Consider the following 18,720-nt stretch of genomic DNA (forward strand, 5'->3'; position numbering starts at 1 on the left):
CAGGCATGCAAGGCAAGCTCTCTATGACTGAGCCACCTTCCCAGCCCTGTCTGATTCATTTTCAAGCAGAATCTTGTTTTCTCCCAGGACTGACTGGAGTACAACCCTCCATTGCTACTTCTAAGCTGGCATGACAGATGTTTGCCACTGTGCCCCTCTTTTTATCAGGTTAGATAAGGGGGTGTCTCATGAACCTTTGCCAAGTCTTCCCTCAAGTTGCAATCCTCCCAATTTCATCCTCTGACTAGCTAGCAGGATGACAGGCATGAGCCACCATACCTAAGACAATGCGTTTTAAGCAAAAATGTATATTCAAGTCTTGGCTTGATCACTTGACACATTTTTATATAGAAAACATGTCTTACAGCTTACAGCATCTCTGTGTTATTGCCTCTATTTTACACCAAAGGATACTGAAAGATATAGTGAGCCATTTGGTATAAGTACTACCTCAGACTACATTTGCCTGTTTTGTGGTACAACAGTTAAGTGGCAGTCATTTAAATGCAAAAGGAGCTCATCTCTCTTTCACTCTTTTGTCCAGTCTAGGCAGCCAAGAACATTTGCTAAAGCTCCATGGTCAGCAAGGGCCCTGCTCTTTCTATTTGCTCTTCTGACATTGCCAACCCAACAGCATCCTCCTATGGTCAACTGGCTACTTCAACTGTAGCCCTAATGTTTACATTCCCAATTTCAGGAAGGAAGCAAAGAAAAGAGGATGACAGGCCCCTTCATCTTAAAGACCTGTCACAGAAGATGCATACTCAACAGATACTTATTTCCAATTGGCCAAACTTGACCACCCAACCATAAGGGTCATGGGAATACAGCCTTCACTCTGGATAGGCATGTGTCTCGTACCTACAAAATGGCCTCCAATGATCTTTATTTCCAGATATCTGCCACCTGCCAACTTGAGTGCATTACCTGACATTTCAGCATCTCTATTTCTCACCCATGAGATGAGGATGAGACTACTGGGAGATATAAATAAACTGCATAATCTTTGTAACCTATGAGCACAATCAGAAATGGCGAACTCAATAAAGGACAGCTGCTACAATTAGCACCAGCCCTTCCTCTGAGGCCTGGTGGAAGAAACTCTGTCCATCTGTGTGCTGCTCTCTGACTGAGCGCTCTTGTGTCCACAATTGCATTTAATTTTTGGGGGGGGTTGATTTGGAAGGGAAATATACTATTACTTGGCTATAGACAAGGAAGAAAATAAGCAGGGTGTAGTGACAAGTGAAGGATTGTATTTAGCTGATGGTGAAATCTGATCTAGAAATCAGTTTCCAGCTCCAGTCACTGGGTTCCTTTCTCCAGCTCTTACATGAAAGACAAGGATTGCTTGAGCTAGACTCTTCTTTCTGGATCTTCTTACCTCTAAGGCTGTTTCCCCAGTCCTTAAAAGCAAATTGAGCTATCCCAGGAAGTCATAACCTTTTGGATACAATGGCACTTGGGGGGCAGCTAGCACCAACATTGAGCAGCCACCTGACATATGGTTCCCTCTCTGTTTCATGAAAAGACGACAGAGCTCTCAAATCTGTCGCCAGGACCGAGTGTCCACTGTATTTCCTGGATAGGGCAGGGAAAATGCAGAACAGAAACCAATATAATACCCAGTGAAATCTGATCCTTGCAATTTCTTTTTAAACTTACTTAAGGACAAATGCAGCCTTTAGATAATGTTTTGTAATGCAACATGCAAGCTTCAATGAGCCATGGAGACTACTACAAGTTTACAGAGAAGACTTCCTAGTCATCAAAGCAGTGTCTGATGGGAAGGGCTGCAGGAAGAGAATGAGGTCTGCGGCAACACTCACCATACTGTCTCACCTCTACTGTCCAATGACCTGGTAAGATTCTTCTTCCTGACATCAAATATAGTGAAAGCAAACTTGTGGAGGAGATGGGGAAAAACCAGCTGTTTAAGGATACAGGTGGACCTGTTGCAACAATGAGAAGTACAAGTTGTCATGTCCAAAACGAGCTTTACAACGTTGGTGCAGGGGAGGGGGCGCGGGGGGGGGGGGAAGGAGAAGGATTGGGATTGGGGGGGAGGGGGAGGCTGGGAAGGGATGTGAAGGGTAAACAAAGGAGGAGGCTGCAATGCTTGGTAAGAAATGTACGCATTATCCTGCCCATGTAACTGTAACTCCTCTGTACAGTATGTTCACAAATAAAATTAAATTAAATTAAAAAAAAAAGATTCTTCTTCCTGACACAATTTAACCACTCTGTCAGGAATTAATTTTCATGTTTGGTATGAGGAAAGGATCAAGCTTCTTAAAAGATTATTGTTCTTGTACTGCATGAGAATTTGTGATTCCTAGAGTCAAGCATATCAATCTATCCATTACCTGGTAAGATTATTTAAAAATAATTGTTAAATTTTCCTAAGCACATCATTAGGTCTAGTCTTGGTTCTTTTAAAATGTGAATCTTTGGCCACGGGACCAGTGAATCTGTACCTTTCACCATTCCAGGAGGTTCTGAACATTTTGATCCTAATTGGCCAAGATTTCAAGCATCAACTTGAGGTCGATGAGATCTAGGATTTTAACACACAGTGCTTTCCTGGAGCTTCTCTGAGGTCACTTCATGGGAGTCACAAAGAAAGGGCATGGGGCATTAAGGAGGGAGTGATAAAGGGGAAAAGCATGGAATGTCTAGATATAATGTCTAAGTTTTAATCAGAGCACCTTATTTTTAGCATTTGTTCATTTATACTCCCATGTAAGATATATTCAAATATAGACTGCACTAACTTAAAAAAAGACTTGAAAGCAGTTGAACTAGATGACCTTTAATTTATTTAGTCAATAAATAGTTACAGAATGTCTGGTAACATGCCAGCCTTGGTGCAAAAATCAAAGCTGAGTCAGACATGTCGCCTCCTCTTCAGGTCTGCACAGCTGAGAAAGAAAAGAAGAAGAATGAGAAGTTTGGAGATGCCAGAATGACCAAATCAGTGGAGGAATAAGAATATAGTATTGGTCAGATCTTAATAGAAATACTGTACTTGTTGGGAGGAAGAGAGAAAATGGAAGTAATAATATATGAGAAGGCATGGAATTCTGAAGAAATGGGGAGAATTGGAGCATTGGAAAATGGGTCCTGCTGAGCAGGTGCAAAGTACTGAGTCAAGAAACTCATTACCAACTAAGCCAAGTGACAATGACTCACGCCTATAATCCTAGCTATTCAAGAGGCTGAGATCTGAAGATGGAGGTTGGAAGCAAGCCCAGGCAGAAAAAGCCAAGAGACGTATCTCCAACTAACCAGAGAAAGGGCATAAGTGGAGGTGTGACTCAAGGGGTGTAGCATCAGCCTTGAACAGAAAATCCAAATGATAGAATGAGATTTTTTAGCTGAAGTCCCAATACTGGCACACACACACACACACACACACACACACACACACACACACACACACACACACACACACAGAGGCAGACACTATATATAGATCTTATCCTTAGTTAGATCAAGCTTATCTTTAGATATACAGATAAATATAGTTATAAAGGGTAGAGAAAGATAGAGATAGAGGTATAGAGCCATATCTTGAGATCTAATCTCCTATCTTTGCTTTTGCTTGGGCTTTGAAGTCTTTTCATTTCCCTTCTTCATTCGGCACAGTCTGCAGTCTGCCATAGTCCTGGGAACTGTCTGCTTCCATTCTTATCTGGTAGCTTGGTTAAGTAAAGTTTCTATGCTTAAGACTCTTCCAAAAGATGAATCAGAAGAAATCAGACCATTCCCCCTCCTGCAGAAAACCTCATTATGAAATGCCAGAAAGAGCTTGTGTGGCTCTGGAGTCAGATTTGAGTTCAAATCATGCTCCACCACCATAAGCAAAGTGGACAAATTGTATACTCTCCTAAATTTTAGTTTCCCATCTATATGGAAAAAATGGAATAGCATGCCTTCCCCAAGGGCTTCAGAGATCATGCACATGAAGTACTCATTACAGTACAAGGTAGGGAATTAAGACAAGGAGATGGTGACCATGATGAGACCAAAGAAGATGATCCCTTCCCTGGGCCCGAGAGCAGATACAGCTGCCAGAGATAGTTCTAGCAGTGCCTTTCCCCATCAGAAGTCAACCTTCCTCTCACTGCACAGAAGTTCATCTGCTAAATTGGCTCCATGGGAGAAGAAAGGTCTTTCTGACCTCTGCCTAATGAGCCCATTGCTATCCTGGAAATAAGTAATAATTTGAATTCTGGAAGTGAAATAAGCTCATGAATTTTCTTAAAATGAGCTTATCTCCAGCTAAAGCAAATGCCTCTGTAGCCTCTGTGTCATGGTATATCCCATGGCCTGCTACCCTTAGATGCAGTTCCAGGCCAGAACATCTAAGCAATGCATCCAGGACCATGCCAGGCCTCTCCTTCCTTGCAGCTTCTTTCCCACAATGATTACTGGACAATGAACTAGATTCTGGTACCTCTATGTCAGGTTTATCTATGTCAAGTCTCTCCCAGGACTGATTTGCACAGTATTAACACCCCCACCCCGTTAGCCATCTACTTATACCCTTTCTCTCCTGTTAATCCCTAATTTACCCTTTCTAAATGTCACCCACATTCCCCCACATTAATAGTCTTCATAATTAAAATGCTTGCATCTGGTCCCAGAAGGAATATTAGAAAGCAAAACTTTCCAGGCTATTATTCCCAAACTACAAATTCACTGAAGTGGGTTTTTTTTTTTCAATCAATGTATTACACCTTAATCATCACTGCATCAGACTCCATACTAGATTTTTAGGACACAAGAATGAACAAGCAGCCAAGTCTTTGCCTTCAAGCTGCTTAATCCTTGCTATTGCTACTATTTTAGGTGGGAAATAGCCAAAACAGAACTTACAGAGATCTTGGAGCACAAGGGCAGAGAAGAGGACTTTAAACACAAAGCAAATCCTTAAGGTTAAATAAGGACTAGGCATGTGAATTAGAGAAAGAGGACAAAGCACAAGGAAAGAGCCCATACAACACTCAGAGTTAAGAGTAACTCTACTTGTAACCGGATGTAATTAGAGGAAGCCCAGGCTTGCCAAAATAAAGAAAGAGATGGAATGTTTAAGAAGAATATGGCTGAAGAAGAAATAGCAGGCCATCCCATAAGAGCTCTCATAATTCTTATATTTAAAAAGTGATTTTTCCTAAGCTCAGTGAGAAGACACAAACTGCAATGCATAAAGTAATGTATTTATTGACATTTTCGTGCACTCAACCTCCTCATATGTGGGGAAAGAGAATATAAAGGGAGCAGAAGACAGTATCAGTGACCTCTCTGTGGACAGGACCAGGCTACTCCTTAAACTCACCTTCAAAATGCATGTCAGTTTCTGCTCCTTGGACAGCAAGGGCATGATTCCAATTTTGTCTAAATTGCTGGCCTTCCCATTGCTCTTATCCCCAAATCTAGAACCCCATAAGCAGAGGATGAACTGGAGTAAGTGATATGGTCATGTGGCACAGACCCCGCTAACATAGGCCAAGAAAAGCAACATGATAGGGAGACCAGTGGTCAAGGAATCACCATGAGATGAGATCTAAGGGTTGAGAAAGAGAAAGAAGGAAGAGAACATGTATCTAAAAGGCACTGAGAAGAGAAAGTTCAAGGACAGATCTGGGAGGATTTCAGCCCAGCAGGTGATGGAGAGATGTTAGCTGGGTAGAAAGGTGGATTTTAAATGTGGGATTCCTGAAACACAGAATGATGATTTGAGACTGGTCCATGATATATAGATGAGTCATTATAGATTCTGGAGAAAAGATGGGGAACAACATGGTCAGGAAGCATAAGACTGAACGCTGGAAATGCAGAGGAAGAAGAAGGAAAGTAAGATGTGGCCCGTGTTTTCTGGACTGAAAACAAGGACTGGTTAGGGATTGGTTGAGGAAGGCAGGAGACGCCTCTAAAAATTGCCTAAAGATCAGATCAAAATCTATGTGTGCTATAGTCTCCATTTTAATTCCCCAACCACAAGCATGGATAGCTTCTTATTTGATTATTCACATTCCAGGACATCAAATGAGCTTCAGTGACCCTGAGAGGGGAGGATTTCTGCATTAGAATCATCTACATCAGAAACCAGCAAATGAAAGCCTCAGAGGTCCAAATCCAAGCAGCTGAGAATCATTTTTTTTTTTTTTTTTTACATTTTTGAGTAGTTGTGGGTCAGGGGAGAATCAAATGAATAATATTTTGCGACACGTGAAATTTAAATTTCAGAGTGTGTAACTACAGTTTGATTGGAGCAGAGACACATTGTAATTAGGAATTGTCTTCAGCAAGAAGGGTGAATTGGAGTAAACTGTGTCCCATCGGGCCCACATTATGTTTTATCTGGTGCAGAAGAACAAAAGGTGTCTCACCCTCATCTAGATCTTTGTCTCTTAAGCATAAGGTTAGGCTCTTGGTTTATGTCCACTTTCCCCATCCAGGCCGAAATACACAACCATCCAAGAAAAGCAGTGAGCCTAGACAGAACCCAATGAACCAGAATTCCAATGATTGTTGCTTCCTTATTCACTCCTGTTGACTATATTGTAATATACCTCACCCAGAGCTCTGGCAGGAAGACAGGAGTCTGGTTTGGGGAAATGATCAATAGTGTCCAACTTTCCTTTACCTAGAGGTCCAAACCTGCTATACAATAATGGAGGGCACAACTGGTTCTTTGGGTGGTTTGTTCTGTCACTGAGTGACTGGGAGGCTGACTTAGATAGGGGGAAGAAGTAGTATCTGTCACAGCCCTGTGGGAGGTGTCTCTCCATGGGGGGAGGCAAGGATTATGAATGGGTGGTCAGACTCCTTGCAAGAAGCTGGCCAGAGAGAGTTAAAAACGTCCCTGAAAGGCAAGGGGCCATTGTGGTCACTGCGGCCTGGGAGGCCTGATGTGGATTCCATTTTCACAGTCTTCCATCTCCATCTGGAATGAACAATCTTTTCTTAACGCTCTTATTAAACCCTAATCTTAATCATATTCATCATTATTAAGTCTTGAAATTGTCTGGAATATTTAAATAGGGCCAAACCGAAAGTCAGAGAGATGGATTTAAAGGGACAGCTAGAAAACTCTTTGTGGAATCCGCCAAATAATCACTGGAGATTCAGCCCCTGATAGAAATCGAGGCCTCTGAAGTGAGAGATTTTTCAACAGCAGCGCCAGGGAGGGGGCTGCCAATTACATTTGGCCTGGATAATATTAGTCCTTCTTTCAAAGACTCCTCAAAACCTTATCAGGGAAGGAAAGAGGCATAAATAGAGGATGTATTAAGGACTTAAATGTACCCAAGGACTTGGAGAGATATTGAAAGTGAATAACTCTGTGGACCTTGCTCCTTTCAGCTCCAAAACAATGTCCATTAAATAGCTCTGGTGCCTTGGTCCCTGTCGCCAAGGATTTCATTTCTAGCAGTCCCCCAAGAGGTCAGATGACCTGGCCTAGCTCTTATCTTCTGATACATGGCAGGAAGTCACTAGGGCATTTAGAACTATGTTCTGAGGAAGAAATAATGGCCCTTTCTTTTCCCTTTCTAAATTAGAAAGTTAATTTGAGATGTTGTTATTCTCATTTTGGCTCTCGCATCCATCCAGCAGTGTGTGGGTGAGTGGGAATTTATCAAGGATTTATTTTACACTCCAGCCCTGCACTGTACATATTATGTACACTGACCCACTTAATTGTGGTGAGGGCTCTATAAGGTTGGTTGTACAGCCTCTGTTTTATAGTTGAGATATTTTACAGAGAGAGTAAAACACTACCTGAACCATGGCCATCTCTTCTGTTGGCGAGGATGAGCACTTGGCCTATTTTTCCCTCCCTTTCCATACCTCTGGCTTTTTAGTATCATTACTGTCCCTCAGTGAAGTTGGTATTGGAGAAGGGGGTAGGGACACTGTGGGTCAAGGGGCATTTTCTGTAAGAAAGACTATTTTCTACAATGTCCTTATCATCAGGTGTGGATCCTGAATGTTGAGACAATCTATTTAACCTTTATTCTAGCTAATGCATACATTCGGTGGGGGGAACCTATACACCATCATAAAAACGAGAGAAATTGAAACCTGCTGACATAAAATCAAATAGCCCAGCCATAAAAGGTGTCGCTTTTATGTGATTATCTTGCCAATATCTTCGTGTTGCTAAACTAAATCAAACTACAATTTTCCCCGCATGCCCTGAATTTAATGGGAACCATTAATGGGTGTGATTCCTTATAGATCTTTTTGTAATAGGAACATGGCCTCTCATGGCCTGGCCGATTAAAATAAAGGCACTAGGCTGTCATTTGTTATGTTGCTCTGAGCATACTGAACAAGTGTCCCTGATTGAAATACCAAAGATGTTAACACTCAGGCTGGCATTTAAGGGCCTCCTAAACTACCACTAGATCTTTCCAGAACTTTCTTCCTCTACTCACATGCATAATATTCCCTGGAACCAAAGAATATCAAAAGTAGAAGATTTGGGGAAAGGGGGTTGGTTTGGTTTGGTTTGGTTTCCAGATTCGAATTCCAAGTATGTGAAATAGAATTGTAATTACAGGTCAGTTCTAACTGGTATCTGGAAACACTGAAAACACTGAATTGGAGGACTCTGAAGCAAATTCCAGGCTCACTGGGTAAAGAATGCTGTGATTGATTAATAATCTCTTCCCTGGTCTCAGCTGGAGAAATGCAAATACAAGTCATGCTTGGTTCCTTCTCCATGTTTCATAGAAACTTTTCATTTGACAGATGCAGAAACTGAGGCCCACAGAGATTAAAAGGAACTTGTCAACATCACAAAATGCATTAAGTCAGAATCAGAGTGTATTCCTCTGATTCCAGACCAGTTCTCTTTCCTGAGAGAGGAAATCTGATCAGAGAGAGAAAAGCATATTAGCAGGATCAACAAACCAATCATTTGCCAAAGGCAGCAGGCACTTCCCACCCCATTGATAACAAAGACAAAAATCCCACAGGTCCCCTAAGACCTTTACTGACTGCCTTTTAGCCAGTCTCCATCCTTTCTCCTCAACTTTAACACTCCTCTCTATACCAGGAGAGGATATTGTCCTACTGATCCCAAATCTCTCCCCCCAGGCAAGATCATCTACAGCTAGAGCAGGTGGGATTCTTTGGTGAGAGTGAATCTTTCCCAGGGAAAGTCCCACACCCTTCCTCCTGACTGTCACCCATTGGGATTGCTTGACCATTCCCTCCCAGAACCCACAGTGGATCCAGGAAGCACGCAGCACTGCAATCACCAATCTCTCTACCACACCAGTCTCTTTCCCTCATCTGCATATGGTTCAGACAGTATCTCAGAAAGGCTACAGTGGGTTCCATGAGGGCTAGAATGCTATACTAACCAGCCCTGCTGCAATCACCTTAATGGCACTTGCCTGCCTCTGTGCCTTTATTTATTCACAGGGCTCCCTCTACTCCTGGTATCCCTGATGACCCTATGTATAATTTTCCAGACCCAGGCCCGCATCCTCTATCATAGAGAAGCTGTCCCCAGCCATCCATACTAAATAATTCCCAGGAAAATTGACATGGATCATTATTCCATCAGGAGAGCAGATGGGTTAAAAGTTATGATCTGAGGACAGATGTCTTGGATGCAAATCTTTCCTTTGCTACTTAGCAGCTGTGTGATCGTGGGCAAGCTGCTCAGCGTCTCTGTGCTTCCATTCGCTCCTCAGCTGTAAACTGGTGATATCCTAGCACCTCCCTCATGAGACTTGTGAGGACAAAAGGAATTAATGTGCTCAAAGCGTGCAATGTAGAACATGGCACAGATTGAGTGCTCAGCAAGTGTTTGTTATTATCTAGCTCTTGAAACTCCACGACTTAATAACTGTATATCTACCTGTCTTCCGCACTGAATTGCAAATTTCTCGAGGTCTGGGATTTGATCTTTGTCATCTTTGAATTTCTTGCCCACCTAATGCAACACTGGTTACCTAGGTGCTAATGAATATTTAATGGATGACTAAATGAATGAATAAATCTGTTTGAAGCTTTCCAGAGTCAGAAGGGAGAGTCATTTTCCACAGATCTCTGCTGCTGGTGGCATATCCCCATTCAGAGAGACTCAAGTGAAGTGTTCTGTGGCTGTCACTCGAAGTCAGAGGAGACACTATGTCTTGGTGACATCCAACCTCATATTTGCCTTGCACTTCTTTAATAATCTCTCACTAACTCAAAAAAATTAAAATTCCTTCCTCTCTTGATGTAGTCCCTGAGTGGCAAACACTGTTCAACCTTTTCTTCCCTCCTTCTACCTTCTCCTTGAGTTCTGAATGAAGCAGAAACCAACATGACTGTTTTATGTACCCATTTGTCTGCACTAATAGTGTCAGGAGTGATGGGCACATCTCTCCAGAGGCTGTTTGCTTGGGAACCAGTGTAGAATGGCACAGGCAGGGTATGTGGTACTTAGGAGTGTACAGGTGCCAGTGTTTTATTAGCATAAGAGTGTATTAGCATGTCTTCTTATGGACATGCTAATCCTTAGACTCCATGTGAGTCATTCATCCACACAATTCCATTATCCATCCATCCAGTGATCATCAACCCATCCATCCATTCACCCATTCATTACCCACTCATCCATCCATCCATCTATTCAACCATTCATCATCCACACATCCATCCATCCATCCCTCTACCCATTCATCCATCATTTCAACAAACTAGTAATGAAATCTACTACTTAGCCAGAATACCCACATTTTGTAACTCCAGGACTATCACCCAAATCATGTAGTATGGAAAGCTTGTTCACTGCCTAGGGACCATGCTGTCAGACCTAATAGACTTACAAGAACTATAAAATGCAGAAGCAAATGAGATACAGGCTCCTTCCCTCAAGGAGCTCATAGTCAAGTATGGGAGTCAGTGTGTCCTTTTGGCAGAAGTGAAAGCAGAAGCATATTTAGGTAGACAGACATTCCCCAAGGTGTGCTGAACCCCGCTCTGGGAAGTTCAGAGATTTCTTGGAGACAAAGATGTTTGATTTGGGTTTTGAAGAATGCATGGGGATCTATAAAGAAACTTAGAGGAGAGCTAGGGATGGAACCTGTCCATTTACAAGAGGAGTAAGATGGAAAAATATATTTAGACATGAAAGAGTATGGTCTTTTAGGGTACAGCAAGTCACTAATGCATTATTAGAGCATTAGCTTTGAAGGTGTGCACATCAGGGAATAAAGCTAGAGAGGAAGGGTGGTGTCAGGTAATAAGGGACCTTAAATACTGTGCTGAGAGGCTGAGGTGTAAAATGACAAATGGAGAACCATGGCAATGCGGGCATTAGGAGTGAGGTATAATCACACTTGGAAGGGGATGCCAAGAGCCCCTTGCATTTACATGTCCATTTTCAAAGTCTTATGTCCTAAATAATTTCAATGTACTCTGTGATGGCTTGACTAGACCGCCGAAGACCCAGATCCCTGGAGAGGTTATAAAGATTTCATCCCCGGTTATTAAAGGAGATTGAGCATTGCCTGTCCAGTCTGACAGATGGGCTTGTGGCAGATTGGCAAGTAGGACAGCTCCTAGTTTCACATACATGACAGCGGGAAGTACTCCATACAAGTACAAGCCTGGCATGATTCAGTCTAGCAGGGAGCCAGTATCAAGGAGTCTACTTAGGATTTATTACATTCCAAAGTAATTTTCTGCCTTTCAAGACCTTGCATGTCATCATCTTTTCACTACATGGATGCTGTTATATTTTCCATTAAGTGTGTCTGAAGGCAGGGGCCAATTGCTTTGGTAGGGTTTTTATGAATGTGGAAGGCTGAATAAAGAGGTCCAAAGGTCACTATGACCGGTATGGTACCGTGTGTGGCAAAGTGGACTTCGCAAGTATGTCTACATTAACGACCTTGAGATGGGGAGGTTATCTTGGAAGTTCCCACAGTAATCCTTATGATCCTTGTAAGATGGAGGCAGAGGGATCAGCTTTGGAGAAGGAGAGAGCAGGAGCACCTGGAGATGTGGGCTTTAACAACACAAGGTGTGGCTATGAAAACAAGGCTGGCAGGTTGGCATCTAGAATCTTCAGAAGACAAAGAATGAGATGCTCCTTTCTCCCTCCCAACCTCCCTAAGAGCACTGCTCTGCCAGTGCTCTGAGATCCATTGTAAGACTCTCTGCAGACTTCTGACTCCAGAACTGTAAGGAAATAAACTTCCACTGTTTAAGTCTGTGGTGGTTTGTTACGGCAGGGATAGGAAACTAAACAACAAACAAGAACTAGTCTGCATTTGGCAATAGGAAAATTATAGGGCCCAGGATCCAGGGGCTTAGTCTGAAAATAACAGGGCGAGTAGCAATACACAGAACTCATCTTTGTGATTCAGAGTATTGTCCCATGTGACTCATTCACAGATGCCAAACTCGAAGAGACCTGCAGCAAACACAAGGACAAAAGGGCACAGAACACAAACCAGACTTTCTGGGACTACATCCATGGGGAAGAAAATCCCTGGAGGCTGAAACAGTCTGGGCAAATTACTTCTGATGGAAGCTCATGGGTTGCTGGTGGTGACAGGCATTGGACTCTAGAGATAAGACTCAACACACCAGGTGATGTAGGAAGCATCTTCTGCATAGGGCATGGTCATAGTGGGCCACAAGGACTAAAGGGAGAGGCAGCCTACTTCCTGTTCTTATTGGAAATGGCACACCTTTTCTTATGGTTGACCTGAATTAATGAATGAAACACTGAGCTTCAACTGGCTTCCGGGCAATTTTACCCACTTCTACTATGAGAGGCCAGGCTGCCCAAGGAGCAGTATCAGTTCAGGCTTACCTTACAAACAATGAGAAGACTCTTGCTCTGGAGCCATCTCACAGTGTGGAGCTAGAGACAGCGCACATCGTCATCTGCTGCATTGTGAAATGCGCTGACTCCTGGGCCATACCTAGTGCTATGAAGTCAGAATCTCTGGAGGCGATGGCTGGGCACCACCTCCCCAGCACACCATCTATAATAGAGTTTCAAAATTCCCTATCACATTCAAAATCACAGCTGCACAAATGGGGACACTGAGGCCTCTGGGAAGGAAGGTCCCTTCACGAGGTCACACGGAAAGGTGGTGACAGAAGACTCTGTCCCCGGCCTCCTGAGTCAAATAGTACAATTTAGAAAAACCAGCCACCTCTACAAGAAGAAACAACACTGGAAAGCTTCGAGAGTGCTCTACAACCCTGTGAGAATACTGGAATCTGTGATTGCAATCTTCAGAGCCTTCTATTCTGCCTGTGAATTTTGTTTTTCTGCTGAAGAAACAGAGAGACTGGAGGAGATGGAATGACAACAGGTGGATTGATGCTGAATCCAGTCTTCTTTTATTTATGAAGAGGCTCTAAGGGGAAGCATTCGGTGGAATATGATTCTCATGGACAAGGGGCTGCAAATCCAGGTAGCAGGTTGTAGGCTGGCACAGAAGTGACTCAAGCTCTCCAAGAGGAGGAAGGGGTCAGTTAGAGACCACATCTTAGCCCAGGAGGATTTTTTTTTAAAGTAGGGCTTAAACGAAGTTCCTAAGTTGACGAAAGGGAATCATAGATTTCAGGGTCTTTGCCGTAATGAATCCTTAAAAGAGTGACACTAGGGTATTGAAAACATGATTGTAATGTTTCTGGGGGAAAAAAAAATTAACGGCCTAATCCTGCAGAGGATGGATATTGGCGACTGTGACTTACGTGCAGACTGCAGAGCTACGCTAATCAGCTTTTCCTCTTAGTGCAGCTCAGGGTGAAGGCTGAGGGCTGAAAATAGTCCACTCTAAAAATCTTTTGATTGCAAAGTGTTTCGAGAGGAAAGACGTGGGTGACAGACAGAGAAATCCAAGCACAGTTTGCATTTCTGTTTCCCCACACAGCCTCTTGCACCCCAAACTTCCCAACAATTGATGCGATGACTCCCTACTGGGTTCCAGCCCCAGCACTCTCCTCCATCAGCTCATCCAGTGCATTTATTGAGCACCTACTAAGCGCCATCACTGCGGCAAGTTGTTTTAAGTGTAAACTTGCTTAATTCTCACTAAGACCTGTGAGACAGGTTTAGACGTGGTACGCGTTGACTATTCACTAAGGATAATCAGGAGTGGGTTGGTTGACAGGGCTAAAATGCCTATTCTGCTTTTTTATACACTCAGGTGCTTTCTCCCTCATGGAAAGTCCATTTTCTCAGCAGGGGTATTAATTTCCAGTTTACACCAACGCTTCCTATCTGCGGTCAGTCACATAGCCTTTAAGTGGCAGCTCTGGATTTGAACCAGGTCTATTTGACCAGAGAGAGACTTTTTTGCTGTTATTGTAGCATTTACTAGGATACCTAATCTTAGAAGAGCAAGGAGGAAAGTTCATGGGAAATGACTTACTTGTAAGTTTATTAGGGGATAACCCAGCAGCAGCTGACAAATGCTATAAACAAAGGCATGTACAAAGAGGGGCGGGGGGCTGTGCACCCGTGGCTTCTACCTATAATCCTATAACCCTAGCTGTTCAAGAGGCTGAGATTGTTGGGATCTTGGTTTGAGGCTCGCCTGTGCAGAGGCAAAAGCCCAGGAGATGATCTTTTTTCAAGGAAGAGCTGTACTCAGGGGCATTTGCCTGTTATCCTTGCTACTGAGACAGGGAGCAGAGGTAGGATGCACCTAGGCATGCATGCACCCAGGCAGGAAATGAGACTCTAACCTGGAAAAAAACAACAACCAGAAAAACCAGGGTTGGAGGCATGGTTTTATGCTAAGAACACCTATTTAGGAAGCACAAGGCTCTGAGGTCAAACCCTAGTAGCACACAAAGTTAAAAAGCGTTATGAGCCAGGCGCCGGTGGCTCACGACTGTCATCCTAGCTACTCAGGAGGCTGAGATCTGAGGATCGCGGTTCAAAGCCTGCCCAGGCAGGAAAGTTCGTGAAACTCTTATCTCCAATAAACCACCAGAAAACCAGAAGTGGCGCTGTAGCTCAAGTGGTAGAGCGCTAGCCTTGAGCTGAAGAGCTGAGGGACAGCATACAGGCCCAGAGTTCAAGCCGCATGACTGACAAAAAAAAAAAAAAAGAAGAAGAAGCATTATGGATGCTCATAGGAATGGCAAATGCTCTGCTGCAGCAAACAGGGCCTTTGCATATGCTGCTTCTGAGGAACATAAACCTCCTCTCAAGCAGCCCTGCTCTGAGTCTCACCATATCCTCACTGTGTTTTTTACATCATTGTTGGCAAGTTGCTTCTCATAAATTAAATTGCCTACTCCTTTTCTCCTCCTCCTCCTCCTCCTCGTCCTCCTCGTCCTCGTCCTCGTCCTCGTCCTCGTCCTCCTCCTCCTCCTCCTCCTCCTCCTCCTCCTCCTCCTCCTCCTCCTCCTCCGATGTAATTTCATGGAAACTTGACAAGGACAGACTGTATTTTACTTTCAGAACTGTCACCACCAAACACACTACATGAAGAAAGGAGTGAACACAGAAATGGTAACAATGACTCAATCTTCAGACTAAGGGGGGGGGGGGGGGGGGGTCATACTGCCATGGGACTTTTCAAAAGGAAGAAACAGGAAGGACCCAGGTCAAAGAATACGGTGACCAAGGGAGAGAGGGTGTTGTGAGGTGAATTATCCCAGAAGCCACATTTTGGCAGATGGAATATTGGAGTCTTTATTACACAGTTCGCAAGCCGCAGACAGCCAGTTGTCACAAAGGGCTGCGGCCTCCAAATACACATAACATGGTTAGGACACCATGATGACCGGAGATGAGCCAGGAGACAGGTGACAGGACACGGATCATAGAGACACATGTGGCATGGTTCCGAGTGGAGGCAGGTCCACAGGAAATTCCCAGTCCCAGACACTGGACTGACAGATTCAGTAACCTATCAGCCAAGTGCCCGCCCCTGCCTCCAGGGATCTGGGCAGCCTATCACCTGGAAGGCAGGGGTGTTTCCTTCTCCCAGCATGAAGACAAGATGCCAGACCCTACAATCCACCATATGGCCACTATGGCATTGACCAGACCTGACCTTCTTACTTCAAGAGCATCAGCTCATTGTTCTGGATCTAACTCTGGTGTAGAGCTCACTGAATCAAGCTACAGGGGCTCAAGTGTGTATATCCGAGGGACTGGGAATTTTCAGACAACTGTCAGGAAATCCCAAGGAGGGGAAAACAACAACAACAACAACAACAACAACAAAAGTGGCTGAGAAGACTTACTCACTTCAATACCTTCCCACCTATGGATGACCCCCCCCCACTGTGAAACAGATTAATAAATAATAACAACAATAGTGACAATTAACACTGTTGTAAGAGAAATCCCAGAAGCCACATTTTAAAATATAGAATATTGAAGTCTTTATTATACAGTTAACAGGCTGCAGGTCGCCAGTTGTTATAAAGGCCTGCAGCATGCAAATAACATAACCCAGCTAGGACACACGCTAAAGAGGAAAGGTAACAAGAACAATACCAACAAGCCAATTCAGCTCCAATGGAGAGCTGAACTGGGACTCCATGATGACTGGAGACCAGCCAGGAGACAGGACACAGGACACAATCACAGAGACACAGGTGGCATGGAATCCTAGCGGCTAGGCTGGTCCAGGCCTAAATAGGTTGGCACAGGGGGCAGATCCTCAGAAATTCCCAGTCCAGGCACTAGACTGACAGATTCAGTAACCTATCAGCCAAGTGCCTGCCTCCCCCCCACCCCCCGCACTCCAGTGGTCTGGTCATGCCCATTACCTGTGAGGCAGGTGATGGGGGGGTGGGATTTCCTTCCCCCAGGATGAAGACAAGATGCCAGACCCTACCATCCGCAATGTGACCAATATGGTGCCAGCCAGACCTGACCTCCTTACCTCAACATTTACTATGTACATAAAGATTTTTACTTGTATCGGGGAAGAAAAAATTTTATGCACTAACACTTTGAAGAAACAGTATCACTATATTATTTGGAATAAATGTCAGAAAGCAGAGCCGGCACAAGAAACAAACATTACCTGCTATATTGCTGCCCCATCTGACAGAGACAAAGAAGAAAGAAAGGGGAGGGAAAAAAGGAGGGAAGGGGAAGAGAAGCAAAGAGGAGTGGAGGGAAGAAACCGCAGAGGAGAGGACAGAGCATGGAAGATGGTTGGAGTCAGTGTTCTGTCCTTAGGATCCCTGCCCTTAACTCCCAAGCTATCTGGGAAATGTACAACATACAGTGTATTTAGTGCATGTGTGTTCTCTGACAGCCTGGCATAGAACCAGGAGTTCAGGAAACACTAGACCTCAGAGGAAAGTTGCCATTTTGATTTCCCTTTTGCAAGTAGAAAAACTGAAGCATTGAATGGTTACCTAACTCTGCTGTTGTAATTGTCGAAATGTATGTGTGTGTGCATGTGTGCACATGCGCACATGCACCACTACTGGGGTTTGAACTCATGGCTTCATTTCTCTCACTTGGCTTTTTCCCTCAATACTGGGGCTCTGTCACTCGAACTACAACTCTCCTGGCTTTTTAGTGGTTAACTGGAGAGAAGAGTCTCACAGACTTTCCTTCCCAGGAATGGCTTCAAGTCATGATCCTTAGATCTCAACCTCCTGAGTATCTAGAATTACAGGTCCAAACCACCAGCATCCAACAGTTTTGTAGAAAATTTGAAGCCAAGGCTTTATCTATTATATTAGACAAAATATGAATGATTCCACCAACAGAATATACTCAGACAGCCTACTGTTTTGTGCTTCTTTCTATAAACCTAATCAAATAATTCCTTCTCTCCTCTCATCCTCATGTATAGGTGATGTACAGAGAGATTAGAGTTACAGGAGTCAAGGAAGAGTATATTTCCTTTTGGACAGGTTCACCCTCTCCCTCATTCTCTCCCAGCTTTTCTCCTCCCAACTTCCCTCCCCACAAAGTCTTATAGTTCATTTCCAACATAGTGTCTAGTGGGTTTCACTGCTGAATTGGTTCACCCATTGCCCCTTTCCCCTCCCCAAATCAGATAAACTATATACAAGACCAAGGGTACAGAATGATTCTTTTAAACTGTTTTCCTTGGCATTTTTCATTTCTTAAGACTCACATCACATTCTGCCGCCTATCACAAATATTTATTCACAGTCTGTCCGACAATGAACTGAATTCTTTCTGAGGACTAGAACTGTATTTGACTCATCTATATCTGCCCACAGAAGAAAACAAAACACTCACATACAAAAATAAAACAACAACAAAAAAACAGATAAATGTGAACTGAATTAAAGTAATTGTACATTGATTTATCTGTAATTATGAAATGAAAGCCTTTTTTCAAGCATAAAAGAGCCAAGGGTATAGGCAAATGTTTTTCTGTTGTTGGGGGTCAGTGAGAATTGTAGGAGACCTTACTGATTTTTCTGCAATCAACCTTAGTTTGCCTTTCACCAAGGCCTTTCTGATAGAAAAACCAAGACAGAAGAAAATATCATGCAGATTCTTTAAGCATTTGAAATTAAGATGCAAGTCAAATAAAATAAAGGGGGAAAGGGAAGAGCAAATATTAGTCAGGAATTTGATAACAAAACTTCAAATTAAGAAATGAAATTTGGGAATAGAAAAGAAATAAAACAGTATTGGAATTTCTACCAATAGATTACAGAAGCCATATGACGATATTTCTCTCTCTTGTTCCTCCACAAACAATTCTGTGTATAAAT

Source organism: Dipodomys spectabilis, unplaced genomic scaffold, assembly GCF_019054845.1.
Source record: "Dipodomys spectabilis isolate Male_0828 unplaced genomic scaffold, ASM1905484v1 ptg000046l, whole genome shotgun sequence".
Taxonomy (NCBI): Eukaryota; Metazoa; Chordata; class Mammalia; order Rodentia; family Heteromyidae; genus Dipodomys; species Dipodomys spectabilis.